Source organism: Balaenoptera physalus, assembly GCF_965194825.1.
Source record: "Balaenoptera physalus genome assembly, chromosome: 3".
Taxonomy (NCBI): Eukaryota; Metazoa; Chordata; class Mammalia; order Artiodactyla; family Balaenopteridae; genus Balaenoptera; species Balaenoptera physalus.
In genome coordinates this window covers 53,199,503-53,215,637 of record NC_138890.1, presented here as the reverse complement: position 1 = coordinate 53,215,637, position 16,135 = coordinate 53,199,503, and the positions used below count along the sequence as shown (strand labels likewise).

Here is a 16,135-nt window from a genome sequence, read left to right as displayed (position 1 = left end):
TCACCAGAATGTGAGGTTTGATTAAGTTAGCAGTTATATTAGTGCCACCCCATAGCTTCACAGACCCTTCCACCAAGTTAGGCCTCTACTACGTCATTCTCTGGCAAATGGTTCTGAACTATCCTTTCCTTTCCTCAATGCTACCGTGTACTATGATTCCAGAATCATCTTTTCCAAGACATAATTCTGGCTCTATATGACCACCTATAAAATAGATTTCAAGCTCCTTAGCATGGCATACAAGGTCTTTCATGATCTGGCCTTACTTTACATGTCTAGTCTCATCAATATTCCTTTCTTCACATGTGCTCCAGCCCCAGCCATGCTGAAGAGATAACTAAATCTCTTTGCTGCTAACACTCTTATGCCTTAATGAAAAAACTCAAGCTTCTTCCCACCTACAATGTCTGCCCCAGTCTGCCTCCAGACTTGGGCTTGTGCCAATCTTGGGGCTATTTGCCCTTAGATCCGTTCCCCATGCTTTCCATGCTCTGCTCCATATTAGGGGGAGGGAGGGGACATGATGCTGACCCTTGCAGGTGGTTCCCAGGTCAGTTTCTCAGGTTCCCATGTCAGTTGATATTTGGGCTGCATTCTGCCCCAGAAGGCCCAGGCAGGAGATGGGAGGTGGGAAAAGGGGAAAGGCCAGAGTGTGGCCTCCCCTCTCTCTCTCTCTCTCTCTCTCTCTCTCTCTATTTGGGAGAAGTCTCTGGAAGTGCCTGCACTATGTTTGAGCCACCAGGTCCTGCTGGATAAGTTTATATTTGTTTCAGCTTTTGGCAGGTGACTCCAGTCCCTGGACTCTTGTTACACCATCTCTTCTTTTTCTCTCCAGCTGAAGTTCATACTGGCTTCCTGCTGTTATCAGTTTCTAAGCTGCCTCACCATCACCTATTTGATTTTTTTAGGTCTTCTATCATCTACTGAGTCAATTCTGTGCATTACATTCCCTCTGTTCTAAGCATATAAATAGTTTCTGTTTCCTGGTTGGTTCCTGACTAATATAGTATTAACTTCATCTCCTCTGTGAGGATTACCTTGATTCCTGCTATTTCTTTTTATTTATTTATTTATTTTTATTAGAGTATAGTTGCTTTACACTGCTGTGTCAGTTTCTGCTGTAGAGCAAAGTGAATCCGCCATACGTACACATATACCTCCTCTACTTTGGATTTCCTTCCCATTTAGGTCACCACAGAGCACCGAGTAGAGTTCCCAGTGCTATACAGTAGGTTCTCATTAGTTATCTATTTTATACATAGTAGTGTAAACATGTCAATCCCAATCTCCTAGTTCATCCCACTGAACCCCCTCGCCCCCTTGGTATCCATACGTTTGTTCTCTACATCTGTGTCTCTGTTTCTGCTGTGCAAATAAGATCATTTATACCATTTTTCTAGATTCCACATATATGTGTTAATATACAATATTGGTTTTTCTCTTTCTGACTTACCTCACTCTGTATGACACTATCTAGGCCCATCCATGTCTCTGCAAATGACACAATTTCATTCTTTTTTATGACCATTGTATATACATTCCACATCTTCTTTATCCATTCCTCGGTTGATGGACTTTTAGGTTGCTTTCATGTCCTGGCTATTGTAAATAGTGCTGCAATGAACATTGAGGTGCATGTGTCTTTTTGAATTATGGTTTTCTCAGGGTATATGCCCAGTAGTGGGATTGCTGGGTCGTATGGTAGTTCTATTTTTAGTTTTTTAAGGAACCTCCATACTGTTCTCCATAGTGGCTGTATCTATTTACATTCCCACCAACAGTGTTAGAGGGTTCCCTTTTCTTCACACCCTCTCCAGCATTTATTGTTTGTAGATTTTGTGATGATGGCCAATCTGACCGGTGTGAATTGATACCTCATTGTAGTTTTGATTTACATTTCTCTGATAATTAGTTATGTTGATCTTTTCATGTGTTTGTTGGTCATCTGTATGTCTTCTTTGGAGAAATGTCTATTTAGGTCTTCTGAAAATTTTTTGATTGGATTGTTTGGTTTTTTTTAATATTGAACTGCATGAGCTGTTTGTATATTTTGGAGAGTAATCCTTTTTCAGTTGTTTCGTTTGCAAATATTTTCTCCCATTCTGAGGATTGTCGTTTTGTCTTGTTTATTGTTTCCTTTGCTGTGCAAAATCTTTTAAGTTTCATTCGGTCCCATTTCTTTATTTTTGTTTATATCTTCATTACTCTAGGAGGTGGATCAAAAAAGATCTTGCTGTGATTTATGTCATAGAGTGTTCTGCCTATGTTTTCCTCTAAGAATTTTATAGCGTCTGACTTTACATTTAGGCCTTTAATCCATTTTGAGTTTATTTTTGTGTATGGTGTTAAAGAGTATTCTAACTTCATTCTTTTACATGTAGCTGTCCAGTTTTCCCAGCACCACTTATTGAAGAGGCTGTCTTTTCTCTATTGTATATTCTTGCCTGCTTTGTCATAGATTAGGTGACCATCAGTGTGTGGGTTTATCTCTGGGCTTTCTATCCTGTTCCATTGATCTATATTTCTGTTTTTGTGCTACTACCATACAGTCTTGATTACTGTAGCTTTGTAGTATAGTCTGAAGTCAGTCTAATTCCTCCAACTCTGTTTTTCTTTCTTGAGATTGCTTTGGCTATTTGGGGTTTTTTGTGTTTCTGTGCAAATTGTAAATTTTTTTGGTTCTAATTCTGTGAAAAATGCCATTGGTAATTTGATATGGATTGCACTGAATCTGTAATTGCCTTGGGTAATATAGTCATTTTCACAATATTGATTCTTCCAATCCAAGAACATGGTATATCTCTCCATCTGTTTGTGTCAGCTTTGATTTCTTTCATCAGTATCTTATAGTTTTCTGCATACAGGTCTTTTGCTTCCTTAGGTAGATTTAGTCCTAGGTATTTTATTCTCTTTGTTGCAATGGTGAATGGGATTGTTTCCTTAATTTCTCTTTCTGATTTTTCTTTGTTAGTGTATAGGAATGCAAGAGATTTCTGTGTATTAATTTTGTATCCTGCAACTTTACTCAATTCATTGATGATCTTTAGTATAGTAGTTTTCTGGTGGCATCTTTAGGATTTTCTATGTTTAGTATCATGTCATGTGCAAACAGTGACAGTTTTACTTCTTCTTTTCCAATTTGGATTCCTTTCATTTCTTTTTATTCTCTGATTGCCGTGGCTAGGACTTCCAAAACTATGTTGACTAAGAGTGGCAAGAGTGGACACCCTTGTCTTGTTCCTGATCTTAGAGGAAGTGCTTTCAGTTTTTTACCATTGAGAATGATGTTTGCTGTGGGTTTGTCATATATGGCCTTTATTATGTTGAGGTAGTTTCCTTCTATGCCCATTTTCAGAGAGTTTCTATCATAAATGGGTGTTGAATTTTGTCAAAAGCTTTTTCAGCATCTACTGAGATGTTCATATGGCTTTTATTCTTCAATGTGTTAATACAGCATATCACATTGATTGATTTGCATATATTGAAGAATCCTTGCATCCCTGGGATAAATCCCACTTGATCATGGTGTATGATCCCATTAATGTGTTGTTGGATTTGGTTGGCTAGTATTTTGTTGAGGATTTTTGCATCTATGTTCATCAGTGATATTGGCCTGTAATTTTCTTTTTTTGTGGTATCTTTGTCTGGTTTTGGTATCAGGGTGATAATGGCCTTTTAGAATGAACTTGGGAGGTTCCTCCTTCTGCAATTTTTTGGAAGAGTTTGAGAAGGATAGGTGTTAGCTCTTCTCTAAATGTTTGATAGAATTCACCTGTGAAGCCATCTGGTCCTGGGCTTTTGTTTGTTGGTAGATTTTTAATCACAGTTCCAATTTCATTACTTGTGATTGGTCTGTTCATATTTTCTATTTCTTCCTGATTCAGTCTTGGAAGGTTGTACTTTTCTAAGAATCTGTCCATTTCTTCCAGGTTGTCATTTTATTGGCATATAGTTGCTTGTAGTAATCACTTATGATTCTTTGTATTTCTTCAGTGTCAGTTGTTACTTCTCCTTTTTCATTTCTAATTTTATTAACTTCAGTCCTCTCCCTTTTTTTCTTGATGAGTCTGGCTAAAAGTTTATCAATTTTGTTTATCTTCTCAAAGAACCAGCTTTTAGTTTCATTGATCTTTGCTATTGTCTTCTTCTTTTCTATTTCACTTATTTCTCCTCTGATCTTCATGATTTCTTTCCTTCTACTAACTTTGGGATTTTTGTTGTTGTTCTTGTGCTTCTTTCTCTAGTTGCTTTAGGTGTAAGATTAGGTTGTTTATTTGAGTTTTTTCTTGTTTCTTGAGGTAAGATTATATTGCTATAAACTTCCCTCTTAGAACTGCTTTTGCTGCATCCCATAGGTTTTGGGTCCTCGTGTTTTCATTATCATTTGTTCCTAGTTATTTTTGATATCCTCTTTGATTTCTTGGTTATTTAGTAGCATATTGTTTAGCCTCCACATGCTTGTGTTTTTTACAGTTTTTTTGCTGTAATTGATTTCTAATCTCATACGTTGTAGTCAGAAAAGATGCTTGATACAATTTCAATTTTCTTAAATTTACTGAGGCTTTTTTTGTGACCCAAGATGTGATCTATCCTGGAGAATGTTCCGTGTACACTTGAAAAGAAAGTATATTCTGATGTTTTCAGATAGAATGTCCTATAAATATCAATTAAGTCTATCTGGTCTAATGTGTCATTTAAAGCTTGTGTTTTCTTATTAATTTTCTGTCTAAATGATCTATCCATTGGTGTAAGTGGAGTGTTACAGTCCCCCACTATTATGGTGTTACTCTCAGTTTCCCGTTTTATGGCTGTTAGTATTTGCCTGATGTATTGGAGTGTGTGTTGGTGTGTAAATATTTACAAATGTTATATCTTATTCTTGGAATGATCCCTTGATCATTATGTAGTGACCTTCTTTGTCTCTTGTAATAGTCTTTATTTTAAAGTCTACTTTGTCTGATATGAGTATTGCTACTCCAGCTTTCTTTTGATTTGCATTTGCATGGAATATCTTTTTCCATCCCCTCACTTTCAGTCTGTATGTGTCCCTAGGTCTGAAGTGGGTCTCTTGTAGACAGCATATATATGGGTCTTGTTTTTGTATCCATTCAGGCAGTCTGTGTCTTTTGACTGGAGCATTTAATCCACTTACATTTAAGGTAATTATCGATATGTATGTTCCTATTACCATTTTCTGAATTGTTTTGAGTTTGTTTTTGTAGGTCTTTTTGTTCTCTTGCGTTTCCTGCCTACAGAAGTTCCTTTAGCATTTGGTGTAGAGCTGAATTCTCTTAGCTTTTGCTTGTCTGTAAAGCTTTTGATTTCTCTGTCGAATCTGAATGAGATCCTTGCTGGGTAGAGTAATCTTGGTTGTAGGTTTTTCCCTTTCATCACTTTAAATATATCCTCCCTTCTGGCATGCAGAGTTTCTGCTGAAAAATCAGCTGATAACCTTATGGGGATTCCCTTGTATGTTTTTTGTTACTTTTCCCTTGCTGCTTTTAAAATTTCTTTTGTATTTAATTTTTGATAGTTTGCTTAATATGTGTCTTGGCGTGTTTCTCCTTGGATTTATCCTGTATGGGACTCTCTGCCCTTCCTGGACTTGACTGACTATTCCCTTTCCCATATTAGGGAAGTTTTCAACTATAACCTCTTCAAATATTTTCTCAGACCCTTTCTCTTTCTCTTCTTCTTCTGGGACCATTATAATTCAAATGTTGTTGTGTTTAATGTTGTCCCAGAGCTGTCTGAGTCTGTCCTCATTTCTTTTTATTCTTTTTTCTTTATTCTCTATGGCAGTTATTTCCACCATTCTATCTTGCAGCTCATTTATCCATTCTTCAGCCTCAGTTATTCTGCTATTGATTCCTTCTAGTGTATTTTTCATTTCAGTTATTGTGTTGTTCATCACTGATTGTTTGTTCTTTACTTCTTCTAGTCCTAGTTAAACATTTCTTGTATCTTCTCGATCCTGCCTCCATTCTATTTCTGACATCTTGGATCATCTTTACTATCAGTACTCTGAATTCTTTTCCAGGTAGATTGCATATTTCCTTTTCATTTATTTGGTCTTGTGGGTTTTTACCTTGCTTTTTCATCTGCAATATATTTCTGTGTCATCTCATTTTGTCTGACTTACTGTGTTTGTTGTCTCCTTTCTGCAAGCTACAGGGTTGTAGTTCTTTTTGCTTCTGTTGTCTGTCCCCTGGTAAGTGAGGTTGGTCCAAGGGCTGGTGTAGGCTTCCTGGTGAGAGGGACTAGTGCCTGTGCTCTGGTGGGTGGAGCTGAGTCTTTTCCCTCTGATGGGCAGGGGTGCATCATGTGGTGTGTTTTGGGGTGTCTGTGAACTTAGTACAGCTTTAGGCAGCCTGTCTACTGATGGGTGGGGCTGTGTTCCTGTCTTGCTGGTTGTTTAGTGTGAGGTGTCCAGCGCTGGAGCCTGCAGGCAGTTGGGTGGAGGTGGGTCTTGGTGTCAAGATGGATACCTCCAGAGAGCACATGCCGATTAATATTCCCTAGGCCAGGGAATTCTCTGGTGGTCCAGCGTCCTGGATTCAGCACTCCCACCCTGGCGGCCCAAGCCTGACCCTTTGCTGGGGAACCAAGCCACACAGCACAGCCAGAGAGAAAAGAAAAAAAAAAAAAAAGAAAACAAAACAAACAAAACCCAAGACAAAGAGCAAAAACAAAAACAAACAGCAACAATGATAACAACACACAAAAAAGAAGGAAAACAAACAGACAAACCAAACCCAAGATAAATGATAAAACAAAACCAACCAAACAGGAACAAAGAAACAGACAAAAAAGAAAAGAAAACAAGAGAAGAAACAAAGAACTCAAAGATGAAAACAATCAATAAAGCCTAAACTAACAAAAACAAAAAAGAAAAACAAAACAAAAACAGAGAGCAACTAAAAAAAAGCAAAGAAAACATAAAACAAACACACAAAAATGATCCAAAAAAACCAAAGAGCAAAAACGAAAAAAAACACACAAAACAACAAAAAAGTAAAGTAAAAATAGAAAAAATATATATTAAAAAATAAAAAGTAAGAATAATAAGAACAACAACAACAACAGAACAAAATGAAACAAACAAAAAAAGAATAATAGTAATAAGAATATTTTCCTGGGACTCTTTCTCAGTGTCCTTGCCCCCGCAGTGAGCCACAGCCAACCCCTGCCTCTCCAAGAGGCCCCCCAGTACTTCTAGCTAGGTCTCTGGACCTGCTGTGGGCACTATGGGGCCAGCTCAGACTCTGACCTGGCCCAACTCCTGTGTGTACTTGCCCCCAGAGTCCACTGCTGCTAAAGCTAGACTGTTCTCAGTTGTGGGAACACTCATTGTCTATTCAGATATTCCACAGACACAGGATTTACCAAGCCAATCACGGGGACTTAATCTACAGCTTGTGCAGCTGCATGGAGAGATTTCTCTTCCTCTTACTTAGTCACACTGCCCCTGGGGCTCAGCTTTGGTTTTGGTCCCACCTCTGCATGTGCACCACCCTCAGCCATCTGCTCCCCACCCAGGCGAGAGAGAGCGAAAGCAGCAGCTGATTGGGGCACACTTACTCACTCAGGCTGGGGAGGGGTATGGTGATGACAACTGGGGTGTGTGTGAAGCGGCAGAGACCAGCAGGCAGTTGCAACAGACTGGGGCATGCTCACTCTGGTGGGAGTCCCTTCCAGTGCCTGCAGAGTCAGGGGCTGGCTTGTGAGGGTAGGGGCGGCCCTGCCCCTTATGCGCAACAATGGCACCTTGTTTCCTAGGCAGACCGTTCTTCCTCTAGGGGCACTTCTGGCCACAGAGTCACTCCCATTCCCTCTCTTGTATCTGCGCAGCCAACATCAGTCCTCTCCCTGGATCCACTCTCTTAATCCCACTCTTAATCACTCAGCCCCTGCCAGCATTGGCAGATTACCATCTCAGGTAGGGGTGTCCAGAGCTGATTGCCAAGGAGGCTTTGGCATGGGTAGCACTCAGGACCCCAGAGCCTACATGGGCAGAGGAGGCCTTGGCTTGAGGGGTGGGTGAGCCTGCTCAGATGGCTGCCCCTCCCAGTACCCATGGAGTCTGAAGCCGGCAGGTGGGGAAGGGGGTTGCAGTTGTGGCCCTGCCCCTTGCGCGGCACTCAACAATGACGCCTTGCTTCTATGGTGTCCCAGGCTTCCTCTGCAGACTTTCCTGGTTGTGGAGCTCCTTAGTCCTGTCTCTTCAGGCTGTCTTTTCACAGCCAACAGCTGCCCCTCACTGGGTCCACGCTTCAAACCTCACTTTCCAGCACCCAGCCCCTCTCTGCAACAGGAGACAACAACTCAGGCTGGGGTGTGCAGGGCTGTAACACAGACCGTGTGCACAGTTCTTACTTTCTCCTGCCTTCCACAGACTGTCTGCTGTGTTCCCCTTTGATCCCCCAAAGGTCTCTTTCTGTCCCAGCTAATTTCCCCATGGTGCAGGGGTTCTTCTGAGTGCAGGAATCTCTCCTCACCTTCAATTTCCCGCCATGGTTGCTGGTCCCTTTTTTAATTCCTCTTTTCTTTTTTTCTTTCATCCTACTTGGCGAGGGGATTTTTCTTGTCCTTTTAGGTGTCCAAAGTCTTCCACTAACGTTCAGCAGGTGTTCTGTGAGAATTGTTCCATTTGTAGATGGATTCTTGATGTACTTGTGAGGAGAGACAAATTCTGCAACCTCCTATCCCACCACCTTGACTCCTCCTCCTGCCGTTTCTTAACCCCCGTGTTTTTTACAGCTAAAATTGTTGAACCTTGTGAAACTTCCTGTTTTCCTTTCTCACTTTGCCTGTGTCTACTAAGAACAGACTGGGTTGACCAGTTGTATTAATATATAACTCCAAATCTCAGGGGCTTACATCCACAACATTTAATTTTTTTTCTCATACTATATGGCCATCTTGGGTTGGCTATAGCTCTCCCCATGTTGTCTGAATTCTGTGACCCAGAACTGATGGAACAGTCTTTGTCTGGAGCATTTCTGATCATCATGGCTCATGAGGAAAGAGAACTTAGTGAACCATATGCTAATTTTTAAAGCTTCTTCTTGGAAGTGACCCTGTCCTGTTTCATTGACCAAAGCAAGTCACAAGACCATGCCTGACTTATTTAGGAAGGGCATATACATTTCTACAAATGGAAGGGTGCCAAATATGGGTTAACATAATGTAATTTACCACATGACTTGACTACTTCCAAGTAACTGCTACCTGCCATATCTCCACTCTACTTGTAATTTTCTGCTCTGCTGGATTTTCTTTCCTCCCACTTCTAGTATCCTTCTTACTATTTGACCATTATTTTTCAGTTTCATTAAAATGGCCCTCATTATCCTGACTTCCTCTGAATGTTGATGCCTCCAAAAATTCTAAACTTGATTCCTCTTCTCTTTTCACTTTACATATAGCCTTCACTAGGGGTTTTCATGTGTTCCTGTAGCTGTCAATATAATCTCCATGTTAAGAACTCTAAAATCTATTGCTGCAACCTGTATTTTTCCTTTGAAGAGAAGAGATTCAATTACCCATAAATCACTTCCAACAGATGCTGTTTTTTAAAGTTCAGCTCAACAGACATTTATCTGGACTTCTTGTCTGTCTTTCAAAATACACTCAGATGTTCTAATTTCCTATCTCAATATATAGCACTATTTTCCTTGTTGTGTGGGTCAGAAACTTGGGAATCATTCTAAGTATTCCCTCTTCTCAGCCTTATTTTCTAATTGGTAAGAAAGCCCTGTTAATTATAAGCCTTTTCCATATCTATCATATACATATTTTCATTATCACTACAGCTGCTGCTTTTCCCAAAACCTTGTCATTCCTCTCCAGACTACTGTGTTAATCTCCCAAATGGCCTCTGTATTCCCAAAGCTGATCTTTTCCAATCTGTCAGCTGCACAAAAGGGAAAGTGATTTCTTAAAATACGAGTCACTCCCTAGCTTCAAACTCATTGAAAGTTTTTTAGTGCTGATTGAAAAAAAGTCAGACACTATTTTAAACCAACAAACATATTCAAAACACAGATTTAGACATACTTATTTTCATACTTATTTCAAAATCTCCTTTCTCAACTGTGAAATCAAATAGGAACTTGAACTTATTTATGTCTGTATTCTCAGCACATAGCACAGAGCTTGTAGGTAGTCAGCACTGGGTTGTGTTTTTGAATAGATGGATATCTTTCTGTTAAGTTTTATCTTGTTGGGTTGACCCTTTGTTCTCTCCCATCAGTCATATTATTAAGCTATTCATTACTATTTCTCCTAGCTTGCTGTGTTTTGCATATTTGAGAGGATGATTATGCCTTCATTCAAGGTGCTAAATGGAGAAGTCTGGGGAAAGAGTTCTGTGTCACGAAGTTTTGAGTAATAAATGTAATATAGCAGTCTATTGGGTCTGGAGGTTTTTTTTCTGGGTGTGTATCAAAGGGAATGACTTAGTTAAGAAGGAATTAGAAGACAGACTATGTTTAGGAACATAGGCAGAACCTGATGATTTTGGCAGAAGTTGATACAATTTATTATGAAAATGACAACACCAAAAGCTGCCAAAGATATAGAAAAATTGGATCACTAGTACATTGCTGGTGTGAATGTAAAATGGTACAGCTACTCTGGAAAAATATTTTGACAGTTTCTCAAAAAACTAAACATGGAACTACCATACAACCCAGCAATTGTACTCCCAGACATTTATCCAGAGAAATAAAATTTATATTTATGCAAAAACCAGTACACAAATGTTCATAGCAGTTTTATTTGTGATAGTCAAAACCTGGAAACTACCCAGTTGTCCTCCAATGGATGAATGGTTAAACAAACTGCTGTACATCTATCTATAGGACTGTAATACTATCATCAATAACCTGAGAATAAACTATTGATACACACAATAGCCTGGATGAATCTTCAGAGACTTATGCTAAGTGAAAAAAGTCAATTCCCAAAAGTTAAATACTGTATGATTCCATTTATATAAACATAAACATTCTCAAAATGACAAAATTACAGAAAAGGAAAACAAATTTGTGAGTTCCAGGGGCTAAGAAGGGGATGGGAGTAGGAGGGAAGTGAGTGTGCTATATAAGGGCCCCATGAGAAATTTTTATGGCAGTGGAAATGCTTTGTATCATGTATGTATTGATGTCAATATACTGGTTTTGATATTGTAGCATCGTTTTGCAAGATGTTGCCATTTGGAGAAACTTAGTAGAGAATATGCAGTTCTTGCAACTGCACGTGACTCTATGATTATCAAAAAATACGAAGTTTAGTTAAAAATATTGTGGAGATAATCAGAATATAGAAATATATATTATATGCAATTTAATTAATATAAGTTATATTTCTGTATATGATATATATTTATATATTTTCATATATGTATAATTATATGTGTGTATAATTACATATGTAACTTTAATTCCTTTCTTTCATAAGTTCAACAAACTAGAAGAAACCCGTTCACAGTTTTATGTGATTTTTCAAAACATTTTCTGCACATTTAAAAGCATTCCTATATGAATAAGCCACACTGTATTTAAACTGACATCTATGTGAATACTTAAATCATTTCTAGTATATTTTTGTTATTATAAAGAGTTCTACAGTAAACATCCATATATTTGCATGTAGTTTTCTATTTATCTCTTCAGAAAAATCTTGGAAGTAGAAATACAATGCCGAGAATTCTTTAGTGTTTAAAATTTTGGTAGCTACTGACAAAGTTCCATGTAAAAGAGCAGTTGGGATCTGAGGTTATTGAGGTCAGAGAAGGTCCATTACCAAAGATGGATTAGGGACCAAAGACAATGCTTGGGGTATGATTGTTCTGCCTGAGAAAGCAATAAATCTCTTTTCGGCTTGATGTGTTGGAAGGTCTGGAGATGCAATACCTGAATCATATTATTTCTGGCCTCCATGTTTAAGTCAAGTAATACAAACAAACAGATAAAGTAAAACTTATTTGCTGCATTTTTTTAAATTTTGGAAAGGAGCCAGCCTAAAAGCTTGTAGCCTTTTGAAGTAGATTAAAGACAGCAGGAGACACTCATAGGTTGTTAACAACATCAAAGGAGACATTTTATTTATATATCTATTCAAGATATATAGTAAGAAATATCAGCACCTTCTATTTATTAAATTTTTCACTGGGAAACACAACTAAATGAAAATTATCTGATGTTCCTCCTTTCTAGTAACTACCTCTGGCTTTATTTTTATTTTTTTTTAATTTTAAAAAAATTTATTTCTTTTATTTATTTATTTTTGGCTGTGTTGGGTCTTCGTTGCTGTGCGTGGGCTTTCTCTAGTTGTGGCGAGCGGGGGCTACTCTTTGTTGAGGTGCGCAGGCTTCTCATTGCGGTGGCTTCTCTTGTTGCAGAGTACAGGCTCTAGGCGCGCGGGCTTCAGTAGTTGTGGCACACGGGCTCAGTAGTTGTGGCTCGCGGGTTTAGTTGCTCCACGGCATGTGGGATCTTCCCAGACCAGGACTCGAACCTGTGTCCTCTGCACTGGCAGGCGGATTCTTAACCACTGCACCACTAGGGAAACCCCTACCTCTGGCTTTATTTTGAGCATCTTTAAAAAGTGCATTCTTTGCTCTGCCACTAGCTAGGTGGGTCTTTTTCTAATGAGAACTTTTTTCGTGATTAAATAATAGTAACCACTAATATGACTAATATGACTAATAGTAACCACTAATATGACTAATAGTTGGTTATTAAATATGTTCTCTCTATATTTTTAATTCCACAAGTGGTGATTGAATATTAATCACCGTATCTGTGCCAAAAATTGAGCACACAGTGGTAAAAAAAATGAACATGGCCCCACAGATTTTACAGTCTAAAGAAAGACACAGAAACTGTGTGAGTAAACACAGGTAGGTAGATCATTACAAATTATGATCAGAACAATAAAAAAAAAATAAGATTTTAAGAATGGTAACAGTGACAAGAGGTTCCCTGTTTTATTTTGAGTGGCTAAGGAAGTCCCTCTTTGGAAATGTCATTTAAGTTGGGACTTGAGCTTGTGAAGAAACCATCTTGGCCAAAGAATATTCTGGGTTGAGTTTCCTGAATGTGCAAATATCCTAAGAGTCATGGGCAGTTTTGTATCCAGTATCCCAATCTCCATCAATGGCACCACCACAGGTCCAATTATATTAGTCAGACAACTGGGAGTCATTTTTGAAACCATGACACATCATATCCAACTCATCACCTTGTCCTATCAACCTCGCCTCCTAATATTCTCTTGAATCCTCCCACATGGTTCCATCTGCACTGATACTCCCTCATCCAAGTCTCTCTCTTCTCTTGTAAGAGCTTCCTAGAAGGTTTCCTTCTTCTACTCTGAACCCCTCAGTCTGGTCCTCACAGCAGCCAAGTGATCTTTTCAAAATGCAACAATGATCATTCTCATTCTAATGCCTAAAACCCTTTGGTGGCTTTCCATTGTTTTTGGAGTTAAGAATGAAATCCTGATTAAGCCTGTGAGTGCTGTAGGCCTAGCACTTGCTTTTCTCCCTTGCTCTCATTTGTTTCCCAGCCACCTTGACCTTCTGGCGTGAGGATGCCTGATACAGGGATTTTGCAAAGGCTGTTCACTCATAAGTAGTTCCTCTTCATTTACTTCTGCTGATTTTTTTCTCATTACCTCCTTGTCATTTTTTTTTTTTTTTTTTCCAGATCACAACTCAGGTCTCACTGACTTAGGAAACCCTCCTCCCTGTCCAGGTGAAATATATTTGTTAGAGACTCTAGTAGAATCATGTTCCTTCCTTCCTGAGTATGTCTCTCAAAAATAATTACATACTTATATATGATTATGTAATCATTATTTGTCTCTCCCACTTGTTTGCAAGCTCCAAGAGGGTAGAATCTAGTACCTAGCAAAGAGCATGGGGCATAGTAATATTCAGTAGGTATTTTATGATTAAATGATTGAGTAACACGAATTAATATACACCTATTAGATGATCCATTTTCTAGATACTCTAGAAGGCATTTTATTTAAAGAAAGGATAGGGGACTGCATTATCCTAGTATTAGTCTAGTATTAGTCTGGCTTTAAATTAACACTATATTCTCCACCCACATTGGTAAGAGGATTACACTGAAAAGCTAGAAATCCCCCTGATTTCCCTCACATATTACCTGGGGCTAGAGGTCTATCAATCATGTGTATTGGCTTTCTCAAGGTAGCTCAGGACCCACATAAGCCATAAGACATGATGTTGTCAAGTGTTGTCTCAATGTCTGAGACAGGACTGAGAACATGGTAAGGAGAAAATTAGTACTTCAAAGTCAATCTCAAAATTCTAGAAAATGCAAGCTAATCTATAGTATCAAAAAGCAAATCAGTAGTTGACTATGGCTAGAACAGGGAGTGGTGAAAGGGAGGAATGAATTACAAATGACAAGAGAAAACTTTGGGGGGTAATGCATATATTCATTATCTTGATTGTGGTGGTGGTTTTGTGGGTATATGCATATGTAAAAACTCTTCAAATTGTGTACTTTAAATAGGTGCAGTTTATTATACATCAATTATGCCTCAGTAAAGTTATAAAAAGTTACTCATACACTGTGAGATACAGATCTAAGCTAATTTTTGTCAATACAATGTCAATTTGGGCCTTTAAGAGAATTGCTACATTTTGAAGATTTTTTGACAATATCCATCATAATTTTTTAAAATGTCCTCTGTCATTTCTAATTCTATTGATTTGAATCTTCTCCCTTTCTCTCTTGATGAACCTGGCTAATGGTTTATCAATTTTTTTATCTTCTCAAAGAACCATCTTTTAGTTTTATTGATCTTTGCTATCATTTCCTTCATTTCTTTTTCATTTATTTCTGGTCTGACCTTTATTATTTCTTTCTTTCTGCTAACTTTGGGATTCTTTTGTTCTTCTTTCTCTAATTGCTTTAGGTGTAAGGTTAGGTTGTTTATTTGAGATGTTTCTTATTTCTTGAGGTAGGATTGTATTGCTATAAACTTCCCTCTTAGAACTGCTTTTGCTGCATCCCATAGGTTTTGGGTTGTAGTGTATTCATTGTCATTTGTTTCTAGGTATTTTTTGATTTCCTCTTTGGTTTCTTCAGTGATCTCTTGGTTATTTAGTAGTGCATTGTTTAGCCTCCATGTGTTTGCATTTTTTACAGATTTTTTCCTGTAATTGTTATCTAGTCTCATAGCATTGTGGTCGGAAAAGATACTTGGGTGGGATAGGGAGGGTGGGAGAAGACGCAAGAGGGAGGAGATATGGGGGATATATGTATATGTATAGCTGATTCACTTTGTTATAAAGCAGAAATTAACACACCATTGTAAAGCAATTATACTCCAATAAAGATGTTTAAAATAAATAAATAAAAAATAAAATAAAATACAACTACCCCCCCAAAATAATAATAATAATAAAAATGTCCTTTCATCTAGCAATTCAGTTTTTAGAAGTCTTTTATAAAGAAATAAAATATAAGTGCATGTGTTTATACGTATAAGGATGGTTATGGCAACATCCTATAAGAGCTGAAAAAGTAGAAAAAATTGTATTATGAATGCCCATCAATAGGGAAATTATAATGTTTTAAATTTTGAGCTATCAGGTAGCCTTTAAAAGATTTGTATCTACTTATGTAAAGTAAATAAAATGAGATATTGTTAAATAAGAAGGGCAAACTGCAGAATAGAGGGCACACACAGATCTCCCTCTACATTTGTATGTATATTTGGATGGACAGGAGAATGGAGTCAGTATTGGTTGCTAGAAAGGCTGATTTGGGGATAATGGTGTTTGAGTGGGAGGTGATTAACTTTTAAAATGTATACATTTTCCCACTTTCCCCATCATTTTTCCCCTTAGGGTAAGCATATGCTACTTTAATCATTTTTGAAGAGGAATTTTAAATAAAACATCTTGTCAATTAATACACATTAGACAGTAAGTTCCCCTCCCTCTCAAAATAAAAACAAAAACAACAGAAGGAAATCCTATCACAAACTTAAAAAGCAGTGAAGTAAAAACCAAGGGCTTTAGGCTCACACAGAATTTTCTTCAAGTTCAGGCTCCAGCGGTAGTGATGTGAGTCATCTTGGGATG

At 38.0% G+C, this 16,135-nt stretch overlaps 1 protein-coding gene across 3 annotated transcripts in view; it reads right to left on the bottom strand.

Moving 5' to 3' along the window:
• Positions 1-16,135, bottom strand: part of LOC309657195 (uncharacterized protein C5orf46 homolog) — a 70,024-nt gene that overhangs the window by 32,667 nt on the left and 21,222 nt on the right. The window lies entirely within an intron of this gene.